This window comes from Ranitomeya imitator, chromosome 3 (assembly GCF_032444005.1).
Source record: "Ranitomeya imitator isolate aRanImi1 chromosome 3, aRanImi1.pri, whole genome shotgun sequence".
Taxonomy (NCBI): domain Eukaryota; kingdom Metazoa; phylum Chordata; class Amphibia; order Anura; family Dendrobatidae; genus Ranitomeya; species Ranitomeya imitator.
Genome location: NC_091284.1, coordinates 16,490,007 through 16,511,790, shown reverse-complemented (window position 1 = coordinate 16,511,790; position 21,784 = coordinate 16,490,007). Strand labels below are relative to the sequence as shown.

The 21,784-nt window shown below is 46.4% G+C and overlaps 1 protein-coding gene across 12 annotated transcripts in view; it reads left to right on the top strand.

Annotated features, from left to right (window-relative positions):
• The window catches only part of ZBTB20 (zinc finger and BTB domain containing 20), a 1,044,548-nt gene that overhangs the window by 781,229 nt on the left and 241,535 nt on the right, over window positions 1–21,784 (top strand). Inside the window, exon 1 of one of the 12 annotated variants that reach the window (XM_069760562.1) lies at window positions 7,093–7,200. The exons of 8 other annotated variants lie outside the window; for them this stretch is intronic. The gene's annotated coding sequence lies outside the window, so the exon portion shown is untranslated. Of the gene's footprint in view, window positions 1–7,092; window positions 7,201–7,337; window positions 7,785–21,784 lie in introns of those variants that run through there. 3 more of the 12 variants (XM_069760565.1, XM_069760564.1, XM_069760561.1) reach the window with 3 other exon arrangements.

The following is a 21,784-nucleotide window of genomic DNA, read 5'->3' as shown; positions in this document are numbered from 1 at the left end:
AACTGCGTCACTTATCAAACTTTGGCGGCTGCGGAATGTGTGTACGGAGTTGGCGCAACGGGGGCGAGGGAAAAAAAGCGAGCGCGAGCGTTGATCGGTGAACTGCGTCACCAATCAACGCTCGGCGGCTACTAAATGTGCGCACGGAGGCGGCACAAATGGGGGTGGAGGGGGTAAAAAGAGGGGGAAGGGGGGATTGGGGTGGATGAACGGGGATTGGGGTGGATGAACGGGGATTGGGCAGGGATCAGGGATAAAACTTACGTTTAGTTGTCTTCTTTCTTTAGCAGGGATTGTGGTGCTACAGGCTGCTGTGGCACCACAATACCCAGCACGGCAGGGAGATCCAGGCACAAAATCCAGCAGGGAGATCCAGCAGTATGACCGCTCTGTAGGAATCCTCAGCTAGAATGAGGACCCTGCAGAGCGGTCATACACAGGTCAGGCAGGTGACACAGACAGGTCACAGAGCGGTCATGCTGCTGCTGTGACCTGTCATTGGTGGGATCGACCATAACATCGATCCCACCAATCAGAGCTTTCCTGGTGACCTGGCTGTGACCTGCCTAGGATCGGATCTGTTCGCGCCATCCTAGGCAGGTCACAGCCAGGTCACCTGCAGGGCACAGAGCGGTCACAGAGTGATCGCCGCTGCGCCCTGTGATTGGCGCGATCGACGATGACATCGATCGCGCCAATCGGCTCCTGCAGGCCCTGCTGGGCCTGCACTGTGTCCTATCCTAGGATCGGTGCTATTAGAGCACCGATCCACGCAGGTTCCGGCAGGGCACAGCGCGGTAATACCGCGCGGTGCCCTGCGATTGGCGCGATCGATGCGATCGGCGATCGCGCCAATCCGGGCTGTTCTTGCCGGTGCCTGGCGTTGCCAGGCACCGGACCTAGGATCGAGTACATCGGTACTCGATCCTAGCCTGTGACCTCATTGTTTCAGCCGCTCCGATTGGCTGAAACAATGAGAATGGCTGTGATTGGCTGTTCAGAATTGAACAGCCAATCACAGCGATCGAGAGGGCGGGTGGGCGGCGACAATGCCCTGGATGCCGAGGCCATCTCCCCCCAGGTGAGATGGCGTCGGAATTTTAATGCGATCACCGCGACTTAAGTCGCGGTATCGCATTAAAGGGCAGGACGTACTATCCCGTCAAGGGTCAGATAGGCCCAGGGCACCTCGACGGGATAGTACGTCCAAGGTCACAGAGGGGTTAAATATAGGGGAAAAAACGCATGCTTTTTTTGTGCAAAAAACGCTGCAGACAAAAACGCAAGTGTGAAACCACCCTAAGTAGTGCATCCCGTCTTATCTGCATATCGGTATTACCTGTCACTATAATTTTAGCTATGCTGATAATGAGACTGCTGGTAAATGATCTCTATGCTGACAAGAGACTTCTGAGAACTGATCTTTCGGTTGATAATTGAGACTATTGATAAATGATCTCTGTGTTGATACTGAGACTTCTGAGAAGTGATCTTTCTGCTGATAATGAGACTGTTGAGAAGTGATTTCTGTGCTGATAATGAGACTGCTGATAAATTATCTCTGTGCTGATAATGAGACTGCTGAGAAGTGATCTATGTGCTAACCATGAGTGTTGAGAATTGATATCTGTGCTGATACTGAGACTGCTGAGAAGTGATCTCTGTTGCTAATGAGACTTCTGATAAATTATCTCTCTGCTGATGAGGTTTAGAAGTGATTTCTGTGCTGATAATGAGACTGCTGATAAATTATGTCTCTGCTGATAGAGGCTTCTAAAAAGTTATCTCTACAGAACAGGAATCTCTGTAAATAGAGTGAAAACTACAAGATTTCAAGATTTTTTTCTAATATAGTCAGGGGCATGAAAAATAAATCTAAAAAATTTTTTTATATTAATATTAAAAACTCAATGTAAACTGTAGCTAATTTTCTGATTACTCATTACGGGAGTGAACAATTAGCAGCAATTTATTTATTTCAACTCTAAGACCAGATCACCGTTTTGTGTATGCATCTCCTATGCTGATTTATGGAGCACAATGATTTTGGATGAGTAACTGACCCTGATGCTGCCATTACCATCTATGGATATTTTCCAACAGATTCCAGTTTACAGCAGTCCTTAGTCTGTGAATTAAATGGGGACTACCGCAGGCAGATGGTAAAGCGGGGAAATACTTCTGATTGTGCTTTTATTCTTCCAAGTCCTGAAAGTCCTAAAAGCTGAGAAGTTCTTCTGGACTCATTAACCTTCAATACAGGAACAATAGTGGCTGCAGCAGAAGGGTGGGCATCTGCTCTGTGATAGAGGGGCACTACATGGTGGTAGTAATGCAATGGGCTCCTTGTTTGGTTTTCATTTGCTCCGTTTTGCCCTATGGACCATATGGCTCTATTTGAGGACATATGGTGCTCTCAGGTCACAGTATGGCAACACATGGCGCTGGGGGGGACGCAGTGTCGCACCATATAGTGACAGAGTAGCTCTATGTGACTGTAGCTCTATGTTGGAAAATGTGGACTCTCTATGGACAAAGTCTGGCACTATACATGGGCCCGGCATGGCTCAATGTGGACCACGTGGTCAATATATTCCCGAGGGAGGAACAAAGTATTTAACAGTTACTGATCTGTTCTGTTTAGAAGTTTGTCCTGTGTAGGTGATTCTTGTCTGTGCAGAGGTCGAAAATGGGGTGCACTGTGTAGAGGGCGGTAATGGGGAGCTCTGTGCAGAGGTGGAAAATGGGGTGCACTGTGTAGAGGGCGGTAATGGGGAGCACTGTGTAGAGGGCGGTAATGGGGAGCACTGTGTAGAGGGTGTTAATGGGGAGCACTGTGTAGAGGGCGGTAATGGGGAGCACTGTGTAGAGGTGGAAAATGGGGTGCACTGTGTAGAGGGCGGTAATGGGGTGCACTGTGTAGAGGGCGGTAATGGGGAGCACTGTGTAGAGGGCGGTAATGGGGAGCTCTGTGCAGAGGTGGAAAATGGGGTGCATTGTGTAGAGGGCGGTAATGGGGAGCACTGTGTAGAGGGCGGTAATGGGGAGCTCTGTGCAGAGGTGGAAAATGGGGTGCATTGTGTAGAGGGCGGTAATGGGGAGCACTGTGTAGAGGGCGGTAATGGGGAGCACTGTGTAGAGGGCGGTAATGGGGAGCACTGTGTAGAGGGTGTTAATGGGGAGCACTGTGTAGAGGGTGTTAATGGGCAGCACTGTGTAGAGGGTGGTAATGGGGCACTGTGTAGAAGGTGGTAATGGTGAGCTCTGTGTAGAGGACGGTAATTGGGTGCTCTGTGTAGAGGGCGGTAATGGGGAGCTCTGTGCAGAGGTGGAAAATGGGGTGCACTGTGTAGAGGGCGGTAATGGGGTGCACTGTGTAGAGGGCGGTAATGGGGAGCACTGTGTAGAGGGCGGTAATGGGGTGCACTGTGTAGAGGGCGGTAATGGGGAGCACTGTGTAGAGGGCGGTAATGGGGAGCACTGTGTAGAGGGTGTTAATGGGCAGCACTGTGTAGAGGGTGGTAATGGGGCACTGTGTAGAAGGTGGTAATGGTGAGCTCTGTGTAGAGGACGGTAATTGGGTGCTCTGTGTAGAGGACGGTAATGGGGAGCACTGTGTAGCGGGCGGTAATGGGGAGCACTGTGTAGAGGATGGTAATGGAGCACTGTGTAGAGGGTGGTAATGGGGCACTGTGTAGCGGGCGGTAATGGGGATCACTGTGTAGAGGACAGTAAATGGGTGCTCTGTAGAGGGTGGTAATGGGGTGCACTGTGTAAAGAATGGTAATGGGGAGCAATGTGTAGAGAGATATAATGGGGAGCCCAGTGTAGAGGGCGGTCAGGTGTTCCCTGGGCTGTTAGGTGAGCACTGGGCAGCTTTCAGGTCTATGTTGGGCTGTCGGGTGAATGCTGGGCTGTCAGGTGAATGCTGGGCTGTCAGATCTACGCTGGGTTGTCAGGAGAACGCTGGGCTGTCAGGTGAACGTTGGGCTGTCAGGTGAACCCTGGGCTGTCAGGTGAACGCTGGGCTGTCAGGTGAACGCTGGGCTATCAGGTGAACCCTGAGTTGTCAGGTGAACCCTGAGTTGTCAGGTGAACGTTGGGCTGTCAGGTGAATGCTGGGCTGTCAGGTGAACGCTGGGCTGTCTTGTCTATGCTGGGCTGTCAGGTGAACGCTGGGCTGTCAGGTGAAGGCAGGGCTATCAGGTCTATGCTGGGTTGTCAGGTGAACACTGGGCTATCAAGTGAACGCTGGGCTGTCAGGTGAACACTTGGCTGTCAGGTGAACGCTGAGCTATCAAGTCTATGCTGGGTTGTCAGGTGAAACGTTGGACTGTCAGGTGAACCCTGGGCTGTCAGGTGAACCCTGGGCTGTCAGGTGAATGCTGGGCTGTCAGGTCTACGCTGGGCTGTCAGGTCTACGCTGGGCTGTCAGGTGAACCCTGGGCTGTCAGGTGAATGCTCGGTTGTCAGGTGAATGCTGGGTTGTCAGGTGAATGCTGGGTTGTCAGGTGAACGTTGTGCTGTCAGGTGAACGTTGTGCTGTCAGGTGAACGTTGGGCTGTCAGGTGAACCCTGGGCTGTCAGGTGAACGCTGGGCTGTCAGGTGATTGCTGGGCTGTCAGGTGAACCCTGGGCTGTCAGGTGAACATTGGGCTATCAGGTGAAGGCTGGGCTGTCAGGTGAACCCTGGGCTGTCAGGTGAACGCTGGGCTATCAGGTGAACCCTGAGTTGTCAGGTGAACCCTGAGTTGTCAGGTGAACGTTGGGCTGTCAGGTGAATGCTGGGCTGTCAGGTGAACGCTGGGCTGTCTTGTCTATGCTGGGTTGTCAGGTGAACGCTGGGTTGTCAGGTGAACGCTGGGCTGTCAGGTGAACGCTGGGCTGTCAGGTGAAGGCAGGGCTATCAGGTCTATGCTGGGTTGTCAGGTGAACACTGGGCTATCAAGTGAACGCTGGGCTGTCAGGTGAACACTTGGCTGTCAGGTGAACGCTGAGCTATCAAGTCTATGCTGGGTTGTCAGGTGAAACGTTGGACTGTCAGGTGAACCCTGGGCTGTCAGGTGAACCCTGGGCTGTCAGTTGAATGCTGGGCTGTCAGGTGTACGCTGGGCTGTCAGGTCTACGCTGGGCTGTCAGGTGAACCCTGGGCTGTCAGGTGAATGCTCGGTTGTCAGGTGAATGCTGGGTTGTCAGGTGAACGTTGTGCTGTCAGGTGAACGTTGTGCTGTCAGGTGAACGTTGGGCTGTCAGGTGAACCCTGGGCTGTCAGATGAACGCTGGGCTGTCAGGTCTACACTGAGTTGTCAGGTAAACACTGGGTTGTCAGGTGAACGTTGGGCTGTCATGTGAACGCTGGGCTATCAAGTGAACGCTGGGCTGTCAGGTGAACGCTGGGCTGTCAGGACTATGGTGGGCTGTTAGCTCTACGCTGGGCTGTCAGGTCTACGCTGGGTTGTCAGGTGGACACTGGGTTGTCAGGTGAACGTTGGGCTGTCAGGTCAGCCAGAATATGAAATCTGTGAGGGAGCATTTCCACAGCCCAAGCGCTTCGCTGAATGATCCGATTGGCTAATTGGAAGATGACCTGTGGTCATTTAATAGACTGTTTATACTGACGAACCTGGAATCTTTGCTGAGAAAGAGCCCCAAAGCATGATGTTGCCTCCCCCATGCTTCACAGTAGGTATGGTGTTCTTTGGATGCAACTCAGCATTCTGTCTCCTCCAAACACGACGAGTTTTGTTTCTACCAAACAGTTCTACTTTGGTTTCATCAGACCATATGACATTCTCCCAAAACTCTTCTGGATAGTCCAAATGCTCTCTAGCAAACTTCAGACGGGCCCGGACATGTACTGGCTTAAGCAGGGGGACACGTCTGGCACTGCAGGATCTGAGTCCCTGGCGGTGTAGTGTGTTATTGATGGTAGCCTTTGTTACGGTGGTCCCAGCTCTATGCAGGTCATTCATTAGGTTCCCTGTGTGGTTATGGGATTTTTGCTCACTGTTCTTGTGATCATTTTGACCCCACGGGGTGGGATCTTGCGTGGAGCCCCAGATCGAGGGAGATTATCAGTGGTCTTGTATGTCTTCCATTTTCTAATTATTGCTCCCACAGTTGATTTCCAAGCTGCTTGCCTGTTGCAGATTCAGTCTTCCCAGCCTGGTGCAGGGCTACAATTTTGTTTCTGGTGTCCTTCACAGCTCTTTGGTCTTCACCATAGTGGAGTTTGGAGTCAGACTGTTTGAGGCTGTGGACATGGGTCTTTTATACTGGTAACAGGTTCATACAGGTGCCATTACTACAGGTAATGAGTGGAGGAAAGAGGAGACTCTTAAAGAAGAAGTTACAGGTCTGTGAGAGCAAGAGATGTTACATGTTTATAGGAGACCAAATACTTATTTTCCACCATAATTTGCAAAATAAATCTTCCCAAATCAGACAAGGTGATTTTCTGGATTTGTTTTCTCATTGTGACTCTCATAGTTGAGGTCTACCTATGATGTCAATTACAGGCCTCTCTCATCTTTATAAGTGGGAGAACTTGCACAATTGGGGGCTGACTAAATACTTTTTTCCCCCACTGTACATTGCTTAGGATGCTCGTCAGAAGCGAGCCCACCCTTTGCAATGTGTCTGGGGTCTTGGACGCTCCATGTGGAGCAGGCATCACCCCTCTAACATTATCATCCGCCCAGCAGAATCCTGACGACGGGACAATCTGTTGAATTTGGATGGTTCAGCGACTTGGCTGGGAGACAACGAACGAAAATAAATATTCACTTAGAAAAAGAATCCGTCAGCTTTTCGCTGCCACCTGCATATACCGAGGCGCTGCTGCCTGCATAGTTTCCTACCAGGAGACAATGATGCAGATTGGTCTGGCACATCGACGGGCGCCCGTTATGGAGAGATGTCGTTTTTTTTCTCCCTTTGGTCTTGTTGTTGTTGGTTGTTTGTTTAATAAGACATTTCCTCTTGGTTTAGTGGAAGTTGAATCGTAAGAGGCTCCAGTAATTTTCCTCCTCCTCCCCTCCCAGCGCTGCACTCTGGAACACTGTGAACTAAAAAAAAAAAAATCAGTGAGTTAAAGCGTGAAGCTATTATCAGAATCCTAGCCGGCCGCTCTCGGGAGGCTGCGAGTGCGGCTAGCAGCGTCATCGCCGGATGGAAAGCGGAGCAGCCGCCACCGCGCCGGTGAGTGGTGGGAACCCATGGCTTTCAGGTGTGAAGGGTGCAGTGCCCTCCCCGGGGAGACGCACGGCCGTGCTGAGCTCGCTACACTCACATCACGTGTGCCCAGAGTTGGGCGAGAGATCCTGACGCCACCGGTGGGTGTCGGATTTGGCACCAGAAACAAGGTGCCGGTACAGAGAGTGGGAAAATCTGTGGAGCCATCACTTTGAGTTTTTAACTGGCAGCCGTTCACGTCTCACTCCGTTCCAAGCATTTGCATTCTGACGATTGCCGAGCCAAGAGGGAACGAGAGAAACAAATCTGCAGGGGAAGTGTAGTTACTAGGAAAAGGCCATAGTTAGCGGGTTGGATGGAGTGATCCGGGCCCGTACCCCACCCCCATCAGCTTCCTCGTGGTCCCACCTCCCCAACTGGCGTCCTACTTTTGCCTAGTTTTTTTTTTTATTTTTGGTTGCTTCCTAAGGCTTTTACGTTGACCGTCGCTATATTACTCTTTTTTTTTATTGTATTTTTGTCTCTTCGGTGTCGTGTCCAGGCCTCGGCGTTGCCAAGTGTCGATCGATCCCAGCAGGCCCCGGGTCACAGTAAGCCTCCTTCTATTGCTGTATTGTGGATGTGGTCCGGTGTAAAGTGTGTCCGTCTGTCTGACCCCGTGCCAGCTGCATTCCTGCCCAAACACCAGGGGAATCGCTGGCGGGTTTAACAATTTCACTGCGTTTTGGTTAACAGGCGGTGCCCCACCCCCATCCTCGGCCCGGTCCTGGCTGGCCAGTGAGTGCTACCGGGCCGACAACGTTCTCTTTTCTTCTAGTCCGACCAATGCTACTTTTTATTTTTTTTACTAATATTCTTTTACATTGTTGCCTCGTCGCAACAAACCTGCCTTTAACCGTTTCTCTGCACTGTATCAAGTAGGAAAAGTAACAAATTAGGACAAACTTAATAGCAACAATAACAGAACCTGAGGGATTGTTACTTTATTGTTACTTTATTGTTACTTTTTTATTCACTGCAATGCAAATAATGGCACCCTGGGGGGAAAAAAAAAGTTCCCTCCGACTTAGGGAGTGAAAAACTTAAAAGTTGTGACCCACCTACTACAACGCAGTGAGGAACGGCCCCCTGGTGGGATATTCTGGTGGAAAGCTGTGGAATAGGCAAAATGAATGGTTCAACACCTGTGTGGCAGCCTCCTAATGCAATGGTGGCTCTTCTGATATATTCCAGGAGTATCTCAAATACGTATATATATTTCTATGAAAAATGTTTACTGTAGAATAAAAAGAACTCTGCAAAGGAATACGTGGATTTCGTCCGCGCTGCCGAAACGAGGAGATTCCAGAAAGTTATTAAAGTTTGACAGTGGTTGATTCTACTCGTTTCCAGGTTTTTTGCAACCTCTTCTTCAAGGCTTGAGAAAGGATTGTATCCGAAACGTCGCTGCGCCGCTTGGGCATTAAACCACTTTTTTGGAAGTCTGCTGTGCTGTTTCCCCTTTTTTTTCCACTTTATAAATATATATATAAATATATATATATATATATATATATTTTAATAATAATTTTTATTTTATGCCATATATATTATTTTACCAGATATTATAATATATTTATTCTACAGTAAATATTTTTCTATAGAAATAAATATATATGGATAGCTTTATACATGTATATTTATATATATATATATGTATATATATATATATATGTGTGTATATATATAATGCATTTTTACATTTAAATCATTAAATTAAATATTTTCGAAATATAATAATGTATCCTATAAAATGTAATAAAATAGAAGTATTATAGACTGTATACTATGACTCTAAGAGAGAAAGCTGAATGTAATCTGATAGAATGTGCTAAAATATAGAGTAAAATCAGTTCTAACAGCTCTGAGGATATAAACTCATTGCCTCCGCTGTGACATTTATCCTCCTGTAATATTGCATATAATATATACTATGTCGTGATTCTGTACTAGATAAAGGATATTATTAGATATGGTGCCGTAAGATAATGTGCGAAATGGTAGAATTAGAGATGATGTAACGAAAGGCATAAAATAATATAAAGCCGCACATCGGCTAATGATACAACGTGGGGTAATGAAGGTTAGATAACATAGAGTGGAATATTCAATGTGAACTATTATATTGTGGTATGTAATAATAATGGCAGTATAATATAGTGACACATCGTATGCACAGAGTGTAATCCTATTAATAATAAATCTAGTATAACCTAGTAATAAATAGCACATGCGTATAATGATGTAATGTAGTAATAAATAATACTGCACATAGTACACTGTAGCATTATATGATATACAGGAAGGAGCAGCCATCCTTGGCTTATGAAATCCGGAACATTGGGGAATGTTACAGTCTTCTCTTAATGTCTTCATTGGTGGCAGCCATATAACCAGTGTGCGGTGCTGATGGGCCCGCCGCGGATCCGGATCCCAGCACTGGCACCCCCTAGGGTAACAGCCAAGCGCTGCACTATGGGATCACGCTCACCTGCCCAGGTACATTGTACCTGTGGGGAGAGAGAATGGCCATGATCCATATCCTAGTGATGTAGAATATTGGGGGAGCGTGAAACTGACCATTAAATAAGGGCAGGAATGGCACGAGAGCGACAGGACAGGATGCATTGACTCGGCCTATAGAAACTCCCTAAGATCCTGGACTCACAGACTCCAGGGAGAGGAGCTAACAAGCCTCGCTGGGATTTTGGGAAAGTCATGTTGTATTCAGTGGAGTTAACATAATTGGGAATTCTGGAACCATAACCCCCAAATCATGGGAGAGCCATGTGCCGCCATGTGCCGCCTTGTACTGGGCTTATGGCCACATCTTCTAAAGGCCGCACAGCCAACGTGCATACGTCAGACAGAGATCCAGCAGGGGGTGACGGTGAGAGGTGCACTCAGAGCCAGGATTTGGGAAGGGTAGTGGTGTATCCATTGTTTTTTGCTACTTAGAAGATCTGAATTTGTGAATCCCCGAACTCTGCATCTTCTAAAAGGCACCAGAGCAAAACCTACATGTTACATGTCAGACACTGAATCAGTAGGGAATGATAGTCACATGTGAGCTAAGAGCAAGAACTGATTGCATTACACTTACAAGTTTCCTAAACACTTAGAGTTGGCGCTACGTCCTCCAGAAAACACCACAGCGAAACCTATACTTTACAAATGTCAGACGCTGAACCAGCAGGGGATGATAGTAAGCTCAGACCTCTGGGATCTAACGGCAAACTGGATTGGAATACACCTACAGGTCCTTGGCATACTTAGAGTAGGCGCCACGTCTTCCAAAAGGCACCATTAAGCGTGTACTTTATATACGTCAGACACTGAACCAGCAGGGGATGATAGAAAATGAACGCATGCAGTCTGAGACCCAGCCGCCTACACAGCTTTATATAGGAGGAGTTTTATATTTCGCGCTTTCTTCACACCTAGAAGTTCAGGAACTGTAATCCCCCAAAACGTTATAATTGTTCCCCCCATTCCTAATATCTTGTAAGCCAAAAGTGTCGCTTTCTGCTGGGTTTATGGGTCTCAAACACTTTTTGGGTCATCATTACGTAAACGCACACAATGTATGTAACATTTACAAGCCGCTGAACCAGCAGTGGCCAACAGTCAAAAATGAGACATTGATTAGAGTGCGCGTCACACCATTAAATAGGCGCCGCAGCAAAGCTTTACTGTTCTGTATGTTATGACTGAGCCGGTAGGAAATGGCATTAAAGGGAATCAGCCCCCTAATCTGAAAGCAGTATAATGTAAGGATAGAGACCCTAATTCCTGCAATATGTCACCTCCAGGGCTGCTTGCTGCAATTTTTTTATTAAATCACAGTTTTATCACCAGGAGATTATCACTAGAGGAATAGTAAGCCCGCTGCCATGTAGTCCAACCCTGCCCCTACCGCTAGTTACAATTAGAGACCAATCAGTGGTGTGGGCGGGTTATACAGGGCTCAGAATTCAGAGAACCGCTAAATCTGCAGCAGTGAAAAGATTTTTATCAAAATCGCAACAAACAGCCCAGTAAGTGATACATCACTGGAATCCAGGTCTCTGCCCCTACATCATGCTGATCTCCGATGGGGGTGCCAATATGCTAGTTTGGGCTTCCTTAAAGGCAACAGCCAGCATCATTTTTTTATGGGAAGAGCAGTTTTTGTTTTTTTTTAGTACATCTTCACACTTGGAAGTTCTTAAAGGGGTGTTCCAAAATGCAAATAAATTTTCATTCTATATGCCTATCTATTTAATGCCATAATCTTATCTGTTTTGTAATATACTTTAATTAAAAACTCCCTATCCTTCCCTAACTACACTAATTTCTTTTTTATTATTACAACTTTCTTTTTGAAGATGCATCATTTGAGAATCCCAGTGCATGCTGGGATACACAAAGTGTCATCAGGGGGTACAGGATGTGGCAGTGACCATAGCCTCTGCCTCCTCCCAGAAATGATGTGCACAATGACAGTGCACTCTCTCAATGGTTCAAATCAGTAGTAATGAGGTTGCAACAGAGCGCACTGCTAGTGCATGTTTAAGAATACAAGGGGTGCAGAGACCGGTGCCGCTTTCGCAAGTGATGTCACTTGCATGGACTGCGCAGGTCTACTTGTCTTACAATGTGCACTGACAGTGTGCTCTGTTGCTGGCTCATTACTACTGATCTGAGTCATTGAGAGAGTGCACTGTCATTGTGCATATTGCAAAGTGACAAAGCAGGGACTAGACCAGACCCTGAAATTAAAATCATAGATGACCCTTTGTTTTAGGGAGGGGGCAGTGACCGCAGGAAAAATGTTGATGCAGCTCTGGCTGTGACTGCCTCCTGCTTGTCAGGGATCTGTGTGCTATTGATCGAATTACAGTTTGGACCAGTGGCGTCATAGCTTGTGTCTTCTCCTATTCTGCAAGCAAAGGCAGCTTTGCCTCTCCAGCATCAAAAGAGAGCATTGGCCGTCCTTGCCTAGGAGACCGACCACCTTTGATAATACAAGGAAGATTTTTGATAAGAAGAAAATTGCACCGTTGCTTGATTTTACACATTGCAATTTGAAATCATATAATTAAAGTAATCCTTGTGTAATAAATATATATTTATTTAGCTGCATCACCTTTCTGGAATCGGTGTAGTACCAGCTTCAGCCTGTAGGTGTCACTATGCCTTCTATTTACATATAACTGAACTCTCAACAATGACACCTACAGGCCAGACTGAGGTATTACACAGAGGAAAGTCATTTCCATACAAACTAGTGTAAGGATAACCAGCAGATGTGATGACTGCAGAGACAGAAAAGTTCTCCGATGCCGGAAGATGTGACACATAAGTGATACATTGTTTATAAATAACCGGATGACATTGGGGCGGGAATATCCAGCATAAATAGCCAACTAAATAAGGAAAAAAAAAAAGGCGTCACTCTCAGCAGCTGGAATGATTTGGAGTCGACATTATGGAAAGTTCTCATCTCAGAAATAATGTGACAATGAACAGAGCAGATACATTTTCAGGATCTCTGCTTGGTGTCAGAGAATGAAAAGGTTCATTGTTTATAGCCTGTGCTCACAGGTGATGATGGATCAATCAGAAATCTGAATCTATGGCCTGACCATACCTACGCTGAAACATTGCAACAAGTCTTCAGCTGTGTAACAAGTACAAGGTTGGCTTTTTCATCTCTGATTGCACAGGGGTTTTTTTTTTTTCTTTCCAATCTTGTAGATGTAATACACAGTATATAACAAAGTGGGGTCATTCTCGGCTTTGTCCACATGAGTCTTGAATTCCCATTTAAAAACAGTCGAGTAGATATAAATATGCAGATCACAGACGAGATCGAGACTTCTGCTTGTTTTGGACAATCCCGGATTCTGAGCCCTGACAGTAGGACGTCTGCCGGGTGCACTACTGCTGGCATCCCCATCATTCAGATGCTTTCTGCCAGGGAATCCCACAAGAAGTGTTTATTTCCCTGCAGCGCCCCCGCAGGACAAATAAAGTATTACACCGTTCCCTTTTAAATCAACGGTCTGTCGGTGTAAAGTGCTGAGGTTCCGGGTCCGTCAGTCCAGAAACCTTTATGAAAATGGGTCTTTAATGCCGAGAACCCCCCGTTAAGACGTGTCCTAGAAGCTCCCATTTTAGGATGTTCTCACTGATCTCGTGCTTCGTGCTCATCTCTTCTTTTTCCTCCTCCTGAATTTCCTTATCACTCGTCTGTCAATAGAACAAATGACATTTGTTCTGGTTAAAAATTAATAGTTGTTGATACGATGTCAGAAGTCGGAGGAGAAGTTCTCCGTGTTTTCCCCGAGGAGCTGCCCCTCACCACGTCCTCCGTCTCCAGGAGACCCCTCCGCATGATACAGGAGGACGCTCAGGACAAATATGCCACACTTTATTATTGCTCTTCCCCCCTGGAATCTTCCACCTGCCGCACGTATCGTCCCCCTGTATGTGCAGTAACTACCGACACCGGAGCCATGACGTTCGCTCCTTGCTGTATGCTACAACCGTAATTGATAATTGTCGCTATGTGCAGGGGCTACAGCAGGAAACATCCCCCGTGTCCCAGGGTCAACGGGGCAGAATGTTCTCAATCAGGGAACCCATGTTCCATGCTCAGCCGCAGCTGCCATTAGATAATCTACTATATAATTGTCTAAGGCTATGTGCACACGCTGCGGATTTTGCTGCGGATCCGCAGCGGTTTCCCATGCGTTTACAGTACAATGTAATCCTATGGGAAACGAAATCCGCAGTGCACATGCTGCGGAAAAAAACGCGTGGAAACGCAGCGGTTTACATTCCGCAGCATGTCAATTCTTTGTGCGGATTCCGCTGCGGGTTTACACCTGCTCCAATAGAAAACTGCAGGTGTAAACCCGCAGCGGGATCCGCAATAGAAACCGCGATAAATCCGCAGGAAAAACCGCAGCACTCACAGATACGTGTGCACATACCCTAAGGGTCACTTCCATCCTTCTGTCTGTCTGTCACGGATATTCATTGGTCGCGGCCTCTGTCTGTCATGGAAATCCAAGTCGCTGATTGGTCGCGGCAACACAGCCACAACCAATCAGCGATGGGCACAGTCCGGCGGAAAAATGGCCGCTCCTTCCTCCCCGCAGTCAGTGCCCGGCACCCGCATACTCCCCTCCAGTCACCGCACACACAGGGTTAATGCTGGCGCGAACGGACTGCGTTATGCCGCGGGTAACGCAATCCGTTACCGCTGCTATTAACCCTGTGTGTCCCAAACTTTTTACTATTGATGCTGCCTCTGCGGCATCAATAGTAAAAAATCTAATGTTAAAAATAATTTAAAAAAAATAAAAAATCGTTATATACTCACCGTCCGTCGGCCCCACGCATCCAAAACAGGCCTTTCCCGCTCCTCGCGACGCTCCGGTGACCGCTCCATGCATTGCGATCTCGCGAGATCATGATGTAACGGTCTCGAGACCGCTACATCATCAACTCGCAAGACCACAATGCACTCTTGAGACCGGAGCACGCGAGGAGCGTCGGTAACCGCTTCGCCTGGATCCAGGGCCAACGGAAGGTGAGTATATAACTATTTTTTATTTTAATTCTTTTTTTTAACAGGGATATGATGCCCACATTGCTATATACTACGTGGGCTGTGCAATATACTATGTGGCCTGGGCGATATACTACGTGGGCTGTGCAATATACTATGTGGGCTGTGCGATATACTATGTGGGCTGTGCTATATACTGCGTGGGCTGTGCGATATACTACGTGGGCTGTGTTATATACTGCATGGGCTGTGCTATATACTGCGTGGGCTGTGCGATATACTGCGTGGGCTGTGCGATATACTGCGTGGGCTGTGCGATATACTAAGTGGCTGGGCAATATACTATGTGGGCTGTGCAATGTACTACGTGGGCTGTGCGATATACTACGTGGGCTGTGCGATATGCTACGTGGGCTGTGCGATATACTACGTGGGCTATGCGATATACTGCGTGGGCTGTGCGATATACTGCGTAGGCTGTGCAATATGCTACGTGGGCTGTGCAATGTACTACGTGGGCTGTGCAATGCACTACGTGGGCTGTGCAATATGCTACGTGTGCTGTGCAATGTGCTACGTGGGCTGTACAATGTACTACGTGGGCTGTGCAATATACAACGTGACCTGTGTTATATATTGCGTGCATGGGCTGTTATATACTATGTGGCTGTGTTATATGCTATGTGGGCTGTTATACACTCTGCGGGCTGTGCTATATACTACATGGCTGTGCTATATACTCCGTGGGCTGTGTTATATGCTACGTGGCTGTGCTATATACTACGTGGCTGTGCTATATACTACGTGGCTGTATTATATACTACGTGGCTGCTATTTACTACGTGGGCTGTTATATACTAAGTGGCTGTGCTATATACTACGTGGTCGGCCGCAAACAATCAGCGACAGGCGCAGTCCGGCCGCGAATTGGCACAGGATTTGAACCACGCTTCGCTAATTGGTCGTGGCCGGGCGAATCCTGTGTATTCAATGTTTTATTCTAAAATCTTCAAGCAGAGATGCTTTGCGAAATTACCCAGAAGGTTAATTTCGCAATGCATCCTGGGAACGGAAGATGGCGGCAGCCGCGCGCATAGGGGCAGCTTCACTGGATCCCGGCGGGTGAGTATATCACTATTTTTTATTTTAATTATCTTTTTTAACATGGATATGTGTCCACACTGCTAAATACTACGTGGGCAGTTTTATATAGCGCGTGGGCTGCGTTATATACAGCGTGGCTGCTATATACTACATGGCCAGTGTTATATACTACGTGAGCAGTGTTATATACCGTGTGGGCAGCGTTATATACCGCGTGGCTGCTATATACTACGTGGGCAGTGTTATATACCACATGGGCAGTGTTATATACTCCGTGGGCTGCATTATACACTACGTGGCCTGTGTTATATACTGCGTGCATGGGCTGTTATATACTATGTGGCTGTGTTATATGCTATGTGGGCTGTTATACACTATGCAGGCTGTGCTATATACTACATGGCTGTGCTATATACTCCGTGGGCTGTGTTATATGCTACGTGGCTGTGCTATATACTACGTGGCTGTGCTATATACTACGTGGCTGTATTATATACTACGTGGCTGCTATTTACTACGTGGGCTGTTATATACTAAGTGGCTGTGCTATATACTACGTGGTCGGCCGCGAACAATCAGCGACAGGCGCAGTCCGGCCGCGAATTGGCACAGGATTTGAACCACGCTTCGCTAATTGGTCGTGGCCGGCCGAATCCTGTGTATTCAATGTTTTAGTCTAAAATTTTCAAGCAGAGATGCTTTGCAAAATTACCCAGAAGGGTAATTTCGCAATGCATCCTGGGAACGGAAGATGGCGGCAGCCGCGCGCCTAGGGGCAGCTTCACTGGATCCCGACGGGTGAGTATATCACTATTTTTTATTTTAATTATCTTTTTTTAACATGGATATGTGTCCACACTGCTAAATACTATGTGGGCAGTTTTATATAGCGCGTGGGCTGCGTTATATACAGCGTGGCTGCTATATACTACATTGCCAGTGTTATATACTACGTGAGCAGTGTTATATACCGTGTGGGCAGCGTTATATACCGCATGGCTGCTATATACTACGTGGGCAGTGTTATATACCACATGGGCAGTGTTATATACCGCGTGGGCTGCGTTATATACTGCGTGGCTGCTATATACTACGTGGCCAGTGTTAGATACTATGTGAGCAATGTTATATACCGTGTGGGCAGTGTTATATACCGCAGGGCAGTGTTATATACCGCGTGGGCTGCGTTATATACCGCGCGGCTGCTATATACTACGTGGCCAGTGTTAGATACTATGTGGGCTGTGTTGTGTACTGCGTGGCCTGTGCTATATATTACGTGGCCAGTGTTATATACTGCATGGCCTGTGTTATATACAACGTCCCCTGTGTTATATACTGCGTGGCTGCTATATACTGCTTGGGCTGTGTTATGTAGTATTTGGGCTGTGTTATATACTGTGTGGCTGCTATATACTGCGTGGGCTGTGTTATATAGTACGTGGCTGTGTTATATACTGCGTGACCACTGTTATGTATTGCGTGGCCTGTATTAATGCATCGGGTATTCTACAATATGTATGTATATAGCAGCCACATAGTATATAGCACAGGCCATGTAGTATTTGTCTGCTATATACTACATGGCTCCTATATACTACGTGGCCTGTGCTATATACTATGTGGCTGCTATATACATACATACATACATATTCTAGAATACCCGATGCGTTAGAATTGGGCCACCATCTAGTAATCCATAATAATCCAGAAAATATAAACTTCACCGTGTTAATGTTCAGTTACAATCTGCACAGAAGAGTGTGAAGCTGGTAATAAATGCAGCGGAGACACAAGTATATCACACAAAACGGAGAGTCCAAGAATCACAATTACTGTATGGGAACAATAAAATATTTAGAATTACAGAAAATGCAACTGCACAGTATCTCCAGCATAAGTGATCCTAAAAACTTGCTACATCTATTCAGAGCATTAGAAGAATGTACAGTGCCTACAAGTAGTATTCAACCCCCTGCAGATTTAGCAGGTTTACACATTTGGAATTAACTTGGCATTGTGACGTTTGGACTGTAGATCAGCCTGGAAGTGTGAAATGCACTGCAGCAAAAAAGAATGTTATTTCTTTGTTTATTTTTTTTTTAAATTGTGAAAAGTTTTTTCAGAGGGTCATTTATTATTCAACCCCTCAACCCACCAGAATTCTGTTTGGTTCCCCTAAAGTATTAAGAAGTAGTTCAGGCACAAAGAACAATGAGCTTCACATGTTTGGATTAATTATCTCTTTTTCCAGCCTTTTCTGACTATTTAAGACCCTCCCCAAACTTGTGAACAGCACTCATACATGGTCAACATGGGAAAGACAAAGGAGCATTCCAAGGCCATCAGAGACAAGATCGTGGAGGGTCACAAGGCTGGCAAGGGGTACAAAACCCTTTCCAAGGAGTTGGGCCTACCTGTCTCCACTGTTGGGAGCATCATCCGGAAGTGGAAGGCTTATGGAACTACTGTTAGCCTTCCACGGCCTGGACAGCCTTTGAAAGTTTCCTCCCGTGCCGAGGCCAGGCTTGTCCGAAGAGTCAAGGCTAACCCAAGGACAACAAGGAAGGAGCTCCAGGAAGATCTCATGGCAGTGGGGACATTGGTTTCAGTCAATACCATAAGTAACATACTCCACCGCAATGGTCTCCGTTCCAGACGAGCCCATAAGGTACCTTTACTTTCAAAGCGTCATGTCAAGGCTCATCTACAGTTTGCTCATGATCACTTCGATGACTCTGAGACTGACTGGTTCAAGGTTCTCTGGTCTGATGAGACCAAGATCGAGATCTTTGGTGCCAACCACACACGTGACGTTTGGAGACTGGACGGCACTGCATACGACCCCAAGAATACCATCCCTACAGTCAAGAATGGTGGTGGCAGCATCATGCTGTGGGGCTGTTTCTCAGCCAAGGGGCCTGGCCATCTGGTCCGCATCCATGGGAAGATGGATAGCACGGCCTACCTGGAGATTTTGGCCAAGAACCTCCGCTCCTCCATCAAGGATCTTAAGATGGGTCGTCATTTCATCTTCCAACAAGACAATGACCCAAAGCACACAGACAAGAAAACCAAGGCCTGGTTCAAAAGGCAAAAAATCAAGTTGTTGCAGTGGCCTAGTCAGTCTCCTGACCTTAACCCAATTGAAAACTTGTGGAAGGAGCTCAAGATTAAAGTCCACATGAGACACCCAAAGAACCTAGATAACTTGGAGAAGATCTGCATGGAGGAGTGGGCCAAGATAACTCCAGAGACCTGTGCCGGCCTGATCAGGTCTTATAAAAGACGATTATTAGCTGTAATTGCAAACAAAGGTTATTCCACAAAATATTAAACCTAGGGGTTGAATAATAATTGACCCACACTTTTATGTTTAAAATTTAAGTGAGCAACAAAACTTTTTGGTTTGTAAGATTTATGCATCTGTTAATAAATCCTGCTCTTGTTTGAAGTTTGAAGGCTCTAACTTATTTGCATCTTATTAAACCTGCTAAATCTGCAGAGGGTTGAATACTACTTGTAGGTATTGTATATTTCTCAGTAAGCATGTAAAGCTGCGCTCACTATTCTGCTGGTGCAGTCACTGTGTACATACATTACATTACAGATCCTGAGTTACCTCCTGTATACTCCAGAGCTGCACTCACTATTCTGCTGGTGCAGTCACTGTGTACATACATTACATTACTGATCCTTAGTTACCTCCTGTATTATACCCCAGAGCTGCACTCACTATTCTGCTGGTGCAGTCACAGTGTACATACATTACATTACTGATCCTGAGTTACATCCTGTATTATACTCCAGAGCTGCACTCACTATTCTGCTGGTGTAGTCACTGTGTACATACATTACATTACTGATCCTGAGTTACATCCTGTATTATACCCCAGAGCTGCACTCACTATTCTGCTGGTGCAGTCACTGTGTACATACATTACATTACAGATCCTGAGTTACATCCTGTATTATACCCCAGAGCTGCACTCACTATTCTGCTGGTGCAGTCACTGTGTACATACATTACATTACTGATCCTGAGTTACATCCTGTATTATACTCCAGAGCTTCACTCACTATTCTGCTGGTGCAGTCACTGTGTACATACATTACATTACTGATCCTGAGTTACATCCTGTATTATACTCCAGAGCTGCACTCACTATTCTGCTGGTGCAGTTACTGTGTACATACATTACATTACTGATCCTGAGTTACATCCTGTATTATACTCCAGAGCTGCACTCACTATTCTGCTGGTGCAGTCACTGTGTACATACATTACATTACTGATCCTGAGTTACATCCTGTATTATACCCCAGAGCTGCACTCACTATTCTGCTGGTGCAGTCACTGTGTACATACATTACATTACTGATCCTGAGTTACCTCCTGTATTATACTCCAGAGCTGCACTCACTATTCTGCTGGTGGAGTCACTGTGTACATACATTACATTACTGATCCTGAGTTACATCCTGTATTATACCCCAGAGCTGCACTCACTATTCTGCTGGTGCAGTCATTGTGTACATACATTACATTACTGATCCTGAGTTACATCCTGTATTATACCCCAGAGCTGCACTCACTTGAGTATCTACATGGATGTGTGGTCACTCTGTGTTGCTCATGGTGGTGTAAGATTTGGTGACTATTCCTGTTGCTCTCCTGACTCTGCAGTTTTCTTCTGATGATATATGATGTTACCTTCCTGGTGCACAATGTATTAGTGATGGCACAAATGATTCACGATGACAGAATACATGGTTTTGATTTTTCTTGATAATATATGGTCTCTTCACATTGATGGACGGCCTTCTCAAGATGATGTATGGGCTTTTCATTATCATACATATTCATTTTGAATGATGCTTGTAACGGTTCAAGGGGAGGATACCCTTATCTTCCCCACCGCTCACACCAATTTGTCATGAATCGGGGTTGTTTTGTTGCCCCCAGTTCTTTCTGAAGGGGATTTATCTATATCCCACTTCCCAGTTCGGGTTTTGAACTTGCAGCTCTCTGGCGACCCCCTTACCCTTTGATCAGACAGGTTACTGCACCGAGGATAATTAGTCGCCAGAAAGACTGCCTTACTTTGTACTGGCTAATGGGCACACTGCAGCGAGTGCGATATAACTAATCCCACTCAGGCAGGAACAATAATCAACGCCTCCCATCCACCCAGGACAAATGCGCTGCCACCAGCTCCAATTTCTTAATTAATAATGGGTCATGAGCCAACCCAGATTAGTAGCGTAATTCACCTCAGAGGATGTGACAGTTCGTTATAGAGCACGGAGAGACAAAGCTAGTAATTTTATATATTTTACTCCAAGAAAAGGCAGGCAGTGCTTTCTGAAGTATAAAAAGATATTATAAAAGTAGACAAGTATTGTATGTACAGTACAATTACAAATAAAATTATATTAAAGTTGAAAAAACTAATTTCGTTCATATCATTTCATCTCATGGTGGGCCATGTGCTGTGAGGGATGGGCGAACGTATATCCAGATGCATTACAGATCTGTTTTGCAGCTGGACCCAGGACAGAAGACTAGTTGTGACTGATGTCTCACTCACTTATCTCCCAGCCCCAAACCAAGGCACTCCCCCTATGGTGACCTCGCTCAGAGGCTGAATCCTCCCCTTTGTTAGAGTTATGACAAACCATTTCTATACCTAGCTTGCTGTATGAACCTTGTATAAGAACTACACAATGATCAGGATGTTCCCCACATCAGGAGGGGTTCTTTTAATTATAAACATGGCATAGATACATGACCCGCTTACAGAGAAATTCGCTCCTAGGGTTTAGCTCCTAGCGATTTCAGTGAGCTATAGATCTCTCGGTGGACATCCGGAATATATAATTCTT